At 38.6% G+C, this 11865-nt stretch overlaps 1 long non-coding RNA gene across 1 annotated transcript; it reads left to right on the top strand.

Moving 5' to 3' along the window:
* Positions 1-1335: 1335 nt before the first annotated feature.
* LOC133296762 (uncharacterized) lies at positions 1336-3816 on the top strand. Its single transcript, XR_009749545.1, has 4 exons — positions 1336-1790; positions 1863-1968; positions 2664-2728; positions 3509-3816. It is a non-coding gene; the product is annotated as an uncharacterized LOC133296762 (long non-coding RNA).
* Positions 3817-11865: the final 8049 nt, after the last annotated feature.

The following is an 11865-nucleotide window of genomic DNA, read 5'->3' as shown; positions in this document are numbered from 1 at the left end:
TAAAGAATGGGGGAAAGGGGGGCTGCTGTCGCGGGGAGGAGGAGAGGGAGGAGAGAGAAAGTGTGAAGAAAAGGTGAGTTTGACTCACTTAAGTCACAAGTGGGTCCCACACGCGTTTTATCTTTAATCAATTATCTAATTTCAACCACAAATTCATGACCTACGTATTTTTCTTGTTCATTTCATATTTTTGTTTCCCAAAAATACTGATAAAATTTTCGCGCTTATCGGTACAATTATACCGCAGCATTTTTACACCGGAAAATCACTATTTATCAATTTTTCCCAAAATGACTCAATTCCATCAAATTTCATCAAAATCATATTTCCTAACTCAACAAACCATTTATAACTCATATTTGAAACCTAGAGCTCAAAACTCCATCGGCACGTTTTACGGTGCAATCGTACCGCAGTATTTTTACCCGCGAAAAACACTATTCACTATTTTTCTGAAACTTGCCTATCCACTCAATTTTTCATTCTGAACCCATTTCCAGGGTTATTTTTACCATCTGAGACATTCTACTCAATTTTTATCTTCCTAGGGTTGCGTGTTGACCAATTACCGTTTTGCCCTTTCTTTGTATTTTGGCCTAATCTTTAGGATTTTCACTAATCCATCACTTGATTGCTCACTTAATATTTTAATTACTTGATTTAAAATTGTGAGGAGTTATACCGTTACGTACCGGTATTGTTAATATTGATTATGATATTAAGCGCTGTAACATCCCGCATAATTAGGAACTTATATTAATTATAATTAAGAATGTGAAGCATGCTTGAAATTGGGATTAAATCTATGTATAGAGTGGAATTGATTTAAGTAGGAAAATTATCTTGTTGTCATTATAAGCGAGCATGTGTGAATATTTTAAAAGACTCATGACATTAGTAAAAAGGGGTAGAATTACAATTGATTATGATATAAGTGGGAATTCTAATTACTACCTAGTGGGAATATGAATTAATAATTAATAGGTATATATTTTATGTGATAAGTGGAGCTTTCATGAATTAATAATTAATAGGTATATATTTTATGTGATAAGTGGAGCTTTCATGAATTAATAATTAATAGGTATATATATTTCATGTGATAGGTGAACCTTAGTTATCTCTCTCCAAAAATCTGCATGCATGTAAATTTTATTGGTCAATAAATGGCCACATGCAAATCCCTACACACCTTAGCTCACCACCTCTTGCAACCAATAAGAAGTGAGAAGTTCCCTTGCATGAAATTCTATTGGTCATTGGAAGCCCTCATCACTCTAGCGCCCAATAAGGGCCAAAGGCAATCTGATTATTGTTAAACTTTGTGTACCTTGAATCAGAATTTTGGCCAAACCCAATTACTCCCTGCGCAAAATAGAAAGAGGAAGAAAGGATCTTTTCTCTTCAATTCTTTTGAATCAAATCAGTCTAACATCCCATTCTCCTTCACTCCATGCGCAACATCATCCTCCACACAAGACTGAATATCTCTCTCTCAATTCAGAATGAAACAATATCTCTCTTCCTCTCTTTCAAGACCGTAGACCAGCTAGAGAAGGACCCAAAGTTTGCATGCGAAATTCCTCCTCCCTACCTCTCACAAACCGTGAGCTACATAAGAGAACAACGACCATCCAAGCTTTCATTCCTTCATCTCATGGTCCGGCCGTTTTCCATTGAGCGAGCAGTATAGGATTTTCTCTAGTTTCTGGTCTCTCCTCCATCCCTTCGATTTGATGAAGACCGTCCCTTGCATGCAGCTCAAATCCGTCATCTTGAAGAATGGAAAGGTGAGGATTTTCTCTAGTTTCTGGTCTCTCCTCCATCCCTTCGATTTGATGAAGACCGTCCCTTGCATGCAGCTCAAATCCGTCATCTTGAAGAATGGAAAGGTGAAAGAATTTGTACATCATCTGACCACTGTTTTCCTTGGCCGATTCGTGGACCTGGGTTGTCTTGCAAGTAGAAGTAAGTTGCCTATCAAACCTTTCCTTGTTCTTGTTTGTTCGGCCAGTACATGCATCCAAGAAAGATGTATTTTTCTGTCATTTCTCTAGTAATGATCAAATCGGTTGCTGCATGTGATTTAAGAGAGTTATATTGTGTTAGTTTGCTCCCTGTTTCTGTCCGTGGACTCCCATATAATCGAGTGCCTACACATATAATGAGTCACATGTCAAATCCTTAATCACTCCTTAATTGTTCGGCCACTACATGTATAATAGGAGCATAATCTATGTTGGACAATTTCCCTTCTTTAATGCTGTCATTTTATACAACCATAGGACTTGATGTAGGTGAGACTAAACCGATGTCTTGTGAGCATGGAAATAACTCTATTTAACTTTTGTTGGACTGTTGCTTGAACTAGAAAAATTAAGTGAGTTTTGTATGTGTGGCAAACTGTTGAAGACAGTCGATTAGAAGCTCTTGTTCATGCTTAAGAAACCCGAGTTATAAGTTTGGAAATTGCTCTCTTGATTTTGTTGGGCTGCTTCTTGAACCCAAAAATGTTGATAGGCGTTGCATGTGTTGAGAAATGTGTAGATAGCATGTTTAAAGGTCAGAAAATGAACTTGATCATAGGAGCATAAATTCTAAATAGAACCATGTGATTTGTGAATAAATAAAGTAAAGACATTATGTTTGGTACTTTTGATTAGGCTCATAAAACTCAAGGATGTTGGACGGACTTGAGGCTCTTTTGATTAGAAAGCTAAAATATCAGGTATGTGTTTGGTGGTGAGACCTACTGTGACTATTAGCTAGTGTATGAAATTTTGAACTAATGCTCACATGTGCCTTATGATTCGTATTATGTTATATGTTATATGTTATATGAAATCTGCCTTGGACTTGTCATGATGGAAAATTCTGCCTATGGAAGTATTTGTTATTCGGCAGCTTGGTATTAAATATACAAGAGATATATGATATATGATTATGATCTAGTCACGCATATGCACCTCATGTTTCATCTGTTCGGTTTGTGTGTGTGTCAAGCATGTCATAGCATACATCATTATGCATCCATTCTGGAAGCTGAAGTATATAATAAAAATAAGCATACGTTGTTATCAAAAAAAAAATAAAAAAAAATAAGCATACGTCTGAGCACGCATCATATAGGCATCCCTCCGGTACCAGGGTATGGGACACTTGGCTTCAGTCCGCATAGGTCGCAGTTGGAACCCTCTTGAGGAGCCACTATGGGATCTCCATTGTGCTTGTTAGTACGTGCACGACGGTGCTATGAACGTACCCTTTGGCGTTATATACGCATCTTTATTAATGTTTTGGCGTTATGCACGCAATATGACTAGTACTTTGGCGTTATAACTTATATACGCACTATGATTATATGATAGCATCCGTTCAAAAAATTAAATGTTGATGCAACTGTTTTAGAGTTTTGTACCTAGTCTAATACTGTTGCTGTATTGGTTTTATTGCCACACTACTGGGATTTTTCTCACCCCTTTGGGGTTGCAATTTTTATAAATTGCAGGAGGACTTAGAAGCATTGGAAGAAGTGTTTGATGACATGATTACATGACAATTCTGTTTAAGTTAATCTGTTGACATCCATGTTGTTTGCCCGCTGTCTCTGTTGAGTGTATTCTGATTATTTGACCTTGAGGTAGCATGATGTATATTCTGTTTTAAAAAGAAGTGTAGCACGATGTATATTCTGTTTTGAAAAGAAGTGTAGCATGATGTTTATGATTCCGGTAGTTTAGTTTGCGAAAAGAATTGTTATTGTATTGAAATTCGGATTTTTGAACTGTTTTTGCGAGCACTTTGCGAGTTGTCGTTCTGGGGCTACAGTCCTCCGATTGAGGTATATTTTATATGGATGTAAATCCCCAGTTGTGTACTTTCAGATTATATAAACTTTACAATAAAATTCTGAAATCCCAAATTATAATGATATTTACAAGTTAGGAGGTTTTTGGAGAAATACAATGAATTTTCAAGTACTTTACGAGTTCTGTTTCGTGGGGCTATTCACCTCCGATTCGCGTATAATTTATATGTACGCGAAGCCCCAGATGTCTAGTTTCTATATATCAAGGAATATTTTTGTAAGCTGTTGATTTCGAATTTACATGATTTTTGCAAGACAGGCTGTTTTCAGAAAAATCAGAGTTGCGCAGCGAAAGCCTTTTAAAAATATTTTTGCGGTTCTCACTTTTTCAAAGTCAGTTTTCTAGGCAAGCTTTTATAATACGTTTTTACTGAACAAGAATTCTACTCATTAACAATTCGACTCTAATTCGCTTAGCAGACAACTCCTTTGGACGCGTACAGGGGAGGGTGTCACAAGCGCAGTTACAATCACATCAATTCATTTATAAAAATGCGAGTAAACTTTTCCTGTTTTATTACGCGAGCATTTAAAACAATAATAAATCGTAATAAACAAAAGTTGTGACCGTAACTGAAAACTCTTTACGGAATAATTATTCAAACTACTTACATATCGTATATTGCCTCTCTCAAGTCACTAAGGAGTTCCCATAAACCCACTTAGCCTAAATCTCACATTTACATTTTCTACCTATCCAAACATGGTTCGATCTTTTAATTTCTGCGGATAAACCGCATGCCGCGAACCTCTCATCTTTTAGTATATTATTCTAGACTTAATAACCTTTCTAACGAGCTATCACATGAGTCATAAAGTTCTTGATTGCTCTGGTTATCGTCGTTTGAAGTTGGACAAGCAAATCTTCCAGCCAACCCCAAACGGCACCCAAAACAGCCTTCGCTCTAAAATTTATTCCGGACAAACCACTCTATCAATTTCTCCCAAATTTTTATACAGAAAACTAGACACCTCAAGATTCAATTTGACATATTATTCACCTAATTTGACTAAGAAAGGAAGTAGGAATGAAATCCCCAAAAATTGCCAGAAACAGCCCCTGCACAGGTGCGTTCTGGACAGTCCGTGTTCACAGGATTCAACAAGGCTGCGTGCAACCTAGAAAATTCTTAAATTTTAACACAAGGTAGAGGAAATCGCAAGCTTTAAAACGGAGTATGGAACGTCCCCATTGGACTTCTGTGGAGGGAGATGTGCTCTCCCAAATTTCACCTAAATTCTGCCAATTTCTAGAAATTTCGCCAGAGTTTCCTTTGTTTTTCTAATAAATCCCACCTTTGAAGGTGTGTTATCTAACCTCAATTTTGTATCTAATAATCATGGGTGGCACTCAAGGACCAGTAATTCCTTGGTGCTCTTACAACCCTTCACAATTTATATCATTTGACTTACTTTACAACTCAATCATTTCATTATAAAACCGTAAATCATTTCAATCACATTAATTCCTTTGCATGCATATTCCTTGAAATAAAACATAAATCACATCCTAGAATAGGCCTATTGCCCTTTCATCATATACATGCTTCATATTACATCAAGTCTCCATAATGCAATTACAAGTCTCTTACAAATATTACCACAATTTTTCCAAATATACATAATGTTCCACCAAAATAAATCATGATAAACATAAGCTAAACTTAGACAAAATATGGCATGAACAACGACGATACCATGCATAAGGCTAACTCTACATACAGAGTTCATGCTCTAAGTCTAGCCTAGGCCCAATGGCCACAAAAAGCAAAATCCACCATAATCCACGAGCTCATCCTACGGGCCTCTTGCCCGCCACTCCCACACCGCTGGCACTACCTGAAATAAAGTCCCCGAAGCGGGGTGAGATATATGATATATCTCAGTAACCCAGAGGTTCTGGAGAATACTCCGCCCAATGGCTCACTTCGATGCATATCAACAACATAATATAACATTTAAAACAGGATAAAGCAAGGGATTTAGTGAAGTAGGGAATGATAGGGAATCAAAATACGACGAAGCTGGAATGGTCGATGCCAATACCACGCAACGTCCGGCCTATTGGCCTCGGCACATAGCCTACGAGTTTCAAACCAAGGAGTGTTCCCAGAACATCAACCAAGGTACCCTCCATCCATATACACCCGAGACTTCCTAGTGTGCTCCTCTCCGGCTGACACACCACGACCCCAGGTCAACTGGAACTCCTTCATGGAGACCTATCTAGTGGAAGTCCGTAACGCCCGAAGGCAACTGTCTACTGGTTAGAGACTCGGTACAACCTATGTACCACTATACATACAATATGCATGAACATGTTATACTACATACATTATTTACATACATTTCCTACCATTACCCTCAACGGGCATGGTGGAGCACACACGGAGATCAAATCCCAGTACCAAGGGATTACCTTAATAATCTCCTTGGCTTGATCGCTCCCAACCACAGTATCAACAAACTTAGTTCCACCAGAAATGCCTACACATAGGCCATTTCCAACTCAATATCAACCAACCAATAAATATGCAAGTTTATAACGTATACATGCATAGGTTCAAGAGCACTTACCACAATCCCTTTGGTCCGGGACCAAAGGCAACCCACCAAGCTCACGGTTCAGGGTTCAATTCTGCGGGAGGCAACCTACAATGATCACACAAAGATCATCAATACAAGGTGAATCCACCAAATTCACAAAACATCACAAATCCTCCCCACCAAGGCAAGGTTCGACCATTATAGTGTTATTTTACAAAATATTTTTCTTTATTTTTTTTTAATTTTTCTTTAGCATCCCAAGACTACCACAACACCATTTTAGGTTCCACTTTCAATCCTACACCACCACAACACCATTTTTCCATTTATTCCACTCTAGTCCAATTTCAAAATCCACACAATCCAAATATTTTTCCTTAGATTTTCCATGCATCCACTCCTTACACAACACCTCTAAATACCATTTAACACTACAACACATCAACCACATAATTTCACAACATCAAATCCCCAATTTCCTCACTATGGCCGAAATGTACATGGCCTCCTACCAATGGTTATCCAATCCAATTCAACATTCCCAACCATCATACAATATCACTATATACCCATACAAACACTCAACAACTCAATTACACAATCCCCATACAAACACTCAACAACTCACTATATACCCATATCACTATATACTCATGCTCTAGGTTTTCAAAATTTAGATTCATGAATCAAGCCATAAAAAGGGTTGAAATATACTCATAAGTTATTCTGCGCGCCGTGGGCACGCTTCCCCAAGCACACTAATTTCCATCAATTTTCACCAGAAATTATATTTCCTAGTCCTATGTACCATTTATAACTTATATCCAAACCTAGAGCTCAAAATTCAATTGGCACGCTTTACGGTTCAACTGTACCGCATAATTTTTACCCGGTAAAAACATTATTCATCAAATTTTCATAAACTTGCCTAACCACTCAATTTTTCGTTCTGAATCCATTTCCAGGGTTATTTTTATCGTTTGATACCTCCTACTCTATTTTACTTTCCTAGGGTTACGTGTTTGGCTAATTATCGTTTTACCCTTCCTTTGTATTTTGGCCTTAAATTCAGGATTTTCACTAATCTTACCCTTTAATCCACGTGTAATTTAATATATGTTTTAAAAATGGGAGGTGTTATATGACCAAAAAGCAGCGCGCAATTGTTACAACACTAGCTTGCGAGCCAAGACTGCAGTCCAGCGCGATGGCAAAGGAAAAGCATCGGTCAATATGACCGATTTGGACATGCGAGAAGATCTACGCGATACAAGACCCCTGCCAGATGGGGAATTAGAGGATCTCCAACTGGGTCCGCTACCTGAAAACGTTACCAAAATTGGACGACACCTCCCAGAGATGGAAAAGAAAGAATTGGTGGCAGTATTACTAAAAAATAAAGACCTTTTTGCATGGACAACAGCTGATATGCCAGGAATAGACCCTGATGTAATATGCCACCATCTGACCCTTGATCCAAAAGCCAAACCCTTGATGCAACAGGTGGTTGAGACCGAAGTAACAAAGCTGCTGGATGCAGGAGTTATCAGAGAAATCACTTATTCCACCTGGCTTTCTAATGTCGTGTTAGTCAAAAAAGCCAATGGAAAGTGGCGAATGTGTACCGATTACACAGACCTTAATAAGCATTGCCCAAAGGATTTTTATCCTCTTCCCAGCATTGACAAATTAGTAGATAATTTTGCAGGATATCGAATTCTTTCCTTTATGGATGCGTACTCAGGGTACAATCAAATACCCATGTTTAAACAAGACGAGGAAGCCACAACCTTTATTACTGAAAAGGCTACTTATTGTTATAGTATGATATCGTTCGGCCTTAAAAACGCCGGTGCCACATACCAACGGATGATAAACAAAGTCTTCAGCCAGCAGATTGGCCAGATGCTCGAAGTATACATTGATGACATGATCTTCAAAACAATGACCACCCCATAACACCCTCAAGATTTAGAGCAGGTGTCTCAACAATTGCGCAAATATAGATTACGGCTTAACCCATCCAAATGCGTGTTTGGGGTTCCTGCGGGAAAGTTCTTAGGATTTATGCTAACATACAAAGTCATAGAGGCTAACCCTGACAAATGCAAAGCCGTCCTCAATACAACTAGCCCTCGAAATATTAAGGAGTTGCAACAGTTAACTGGAAGGATAACAGCTCTAACTCGATTCCTTCCAGCATCAGCACAAAAGTCATTACCTATGTTTAAACTGTTGCGTAAACAAACAGATTTTAACTGGACTCCAGAATGCGAAGCAGGATTTACTGCTATTAAAGAACATCTGGCTAAACTCCCAGTCTTAGTGAGTCCTCAACCGGATGAAACCTTGGTCTTATACTTTTCGGTTAGTAACGAGGCCATCAACACGGTATTATTGCGCGAAGACACCCAGGGACAACAGCCAATTTACTTTGTTAGCAAAGCCCTTCAAGGTCCCAGAATTGCGCTATCAACAGATCGAAAAGGTGGTTTTCGCGCTCGTACTAACTTCCCGTCATTTGCGGCATTACTTCTAGGGACACACCATCGAGGTTAGAACTAATCAGCCTCTTAGACAGGTTTTACGGTAACCTGACCTGGCCGGACGAATGATTTCCTGGTCAATAGAATTATCAGAATACGATATCATTTACGAACCGCACCAGACAATCAAAGCCCAGGTATTGGCTGATTTCCTAGTTGAAATGGCGCACTTCAAACAGACTCAGACAGATGAAAGAGGCAGGGGTTATCGTTGATGGTTCTTCTAATATCAAAGGGAGTGGGGCAAGAGTTATCATTGAAAGCCCTCAAGGCGTTACAGTGGAGCATTCTATCCACTTTGAATTCAAAGCTTCCAATAATAAAGCTGAATATAATGCAGTTCTCGCTGGACTCGTAATGGCAAAGGACTTGGGAGCGACAAGAATAATCCTCAAAAGTGATTCGCAACTAGTGGTGGCACAAGTGCAAGGAACTTACTAGGCAAAAGAGGCCCTAATGGTAAAATATTTGGATAAAGTACGATTGTTATTAGCTGACTTTGAAAGTTTTAAAATGGAACACATCCCCAGGGAACAGAATTCCCTGGCAGATATTTTATCCAAACTTGCCAGCACAAAGGGACCTGGAAACAATAGATAAGTCATCCAACAAAGCATCCCTAATCCAAGCATCGTAATGGCCGTAACTAAACGCAAAGCCTGCTTCTCTCATATTGCGCGGCACATGATCGATGATGATGAGATGCAACCAAACGATAAAGAAACTTGCATGACACCAATTTGGAACTACCTAACTGGGGGAACAACGCCTCCCCAACCACGCGCGACGAGGTAACTAGCGCGCAAGGCTTCGTTCTATACTATCATCAGTAACCAGCTGTATAAAAAAGGATTCTCCTCCCCAATGCTTAAGTGTTTAGTCCCCAACAAGCTCAGTATGTCATCACTGAAGTTCACGAGGGAATTGGTGATCACCACATGGGAGGCAAATCTCTTTCCAGAAAGCTGCTTTGAGTAGGGTATTTTTGGCCCACTATGGAAGAAGACTCTAAACAACACGTCCAGCATTGTATCAAATGTCAAGAGCACGCAGATTTACACCACGCTCCTCCTAAAGAGTTATCTTCACTCATATCCCCGTGGCCATTCTACCAATGGGGTATGGATATCTTAGGACCATTTCCAATCGTGGAAGGAGGAGTAAAATGGCTAATAGTCGCAATTGAATATTTCACCAAATGGATTGAGGCTGAGGCTTTGGCCACAATATCAGCCAACAAGATCCGACGATTCTTCTATCGAAAAATCATATGCAGATTCAGTTTTCCTAATACCATTATAACTGATAATGGTACACAGTTTGTGGACAAAAAATTCAATCAAATACTTCAAGATCTGCACATCAAACACAGATATACATCTGTTGAACATCCACAAACAAACGGTTTGGCAGAAGCCGCAAATAGAGTCTTAGAACGAGGATTAGAGAGAAGATTAGAAGCAACTAAAGGAGAATAGCCGGAGTAGTTGGACTATGTATTATGGGGCTACTGAACCACCCCACATTCAACTACGGGAGAAACTTCGTTTCTCATGGTTTATGGTAGCGAAGCCATGATTCCAGTTGAAATTGGGGAACCAACTTGAGAAGGATGTGCACGAATGAAGAAGGCAATTCGTAGGCTATGCATAATTTAGATGCAATTAATGAAATGCGCGAAATTGCACACGTCAAGGAGGCAGCATTGAAACAAAGGGTAGTAGCGCGCTATAACTCAAAAGTTATTAAACGCAGTTTCAACGTAGGAGAATTAGTCCTACGAAGAGCAGATATTGGAAATAAAAACGCGCGACAAGGTAAACTAGTTGCGAATTAGGAAGGGCCATATCGCATCCAGAGCAAGACTGAGAAAGGTGCACACGTCATTGAGACGTTATCTGGACTTACCATTCCACTAACATGGAATGCGGATAAACTTAAAATATTTTATAGTTAAGTCTTCTCTTCATATTAACATTTGTATTTCTTGTTCATCGAATAAAGATTGCTGATTTCTATATGATTATTGCATTTATTGCGCATGTTCATCAAATACATGATTAATATATTCATCGCGCATAGCACACAATTCCTTCCAAGAAAAATGGGAAGGTTAAAACTTCCTCCAAGATAAAGCGCGATGAAGAAAATGAAAGGAAGGTAAAACCTTAACGGTTAAAACTTCCTCCAGTCAATAGCGGAATGAAGCAAACGAAAGGAAGCTAATGAAACTTCCTCCAATTATGAAAGGAACATAATCAAACTTCCTAAAACTTCCTCCAATCATGAAAGGAAGATAATCAAACTTCCTCCAATCATGAAAGGAAGATAATCAAACTTCCTCCAATTATGAAAGGAAGATAATAAAACTTCCTCCAATTATGAAAGGAAAATAATAAAACTTCCTTCAATTATGAAAGGGAGCTAATAAAACTTCCTCTAATTATGAAAGAAAGATAATCAAACTTCCTCCAATTATGAAAGGGAGATAATCAAACTTCCTCCAATTATGAAAGGGATATAATGAAACTTCCTCCAATTATGAAAGGAAGATAATCAAACTTCCTCCAATTATGAAAGGAAGATAATTAAACTTTCTCCAATGTGCAACGCACAATGAAGAGAAGAAGGACGAGGAGGGTAATAACCCTCAAAGGTTATCAACTTTTAAAGCAACCTCCTCTGATTTTGCCAAAACGTCTTATGACAGTAAGGTATGCTGAAAGAATTTTGTTTTAAATTAGATACTTTTTTAAGGAAGGTATATCTTCAAGGTTGCCATCCATAATCATTCTAAGAAACAATACATGTATAGTATGTAGTCATAAAGCATCCTTATGAAGAAACAAGACAATTCATATATTTCAAACATAATATAAAGCCATCGCGGGTTACACAACATCG

Source organism: Gastrolobium bilobum, unplaced genomic scaffold (assembly GCF_033153095.1).
Source record: "Gastrolobium bilobum isolate Gb01-03AN ecotype WA unplaced genomic scaffold, APGP_CSIRO_Gbil_v1 utg24368, whole genome shotgun sequence".
Lineage (NCBI taxonomy): Eukaryota > Viridiplantae > Streptophyta > Magnoliopsida > Fabales > Fabaceae > Gastrolobium > Gastrolobium bilobum.
The sequence above is the reverse complement of the archived record's forward strand: the minus strand, read 5'-3'. Positions and strand labels throughout refer to the sequence as shown.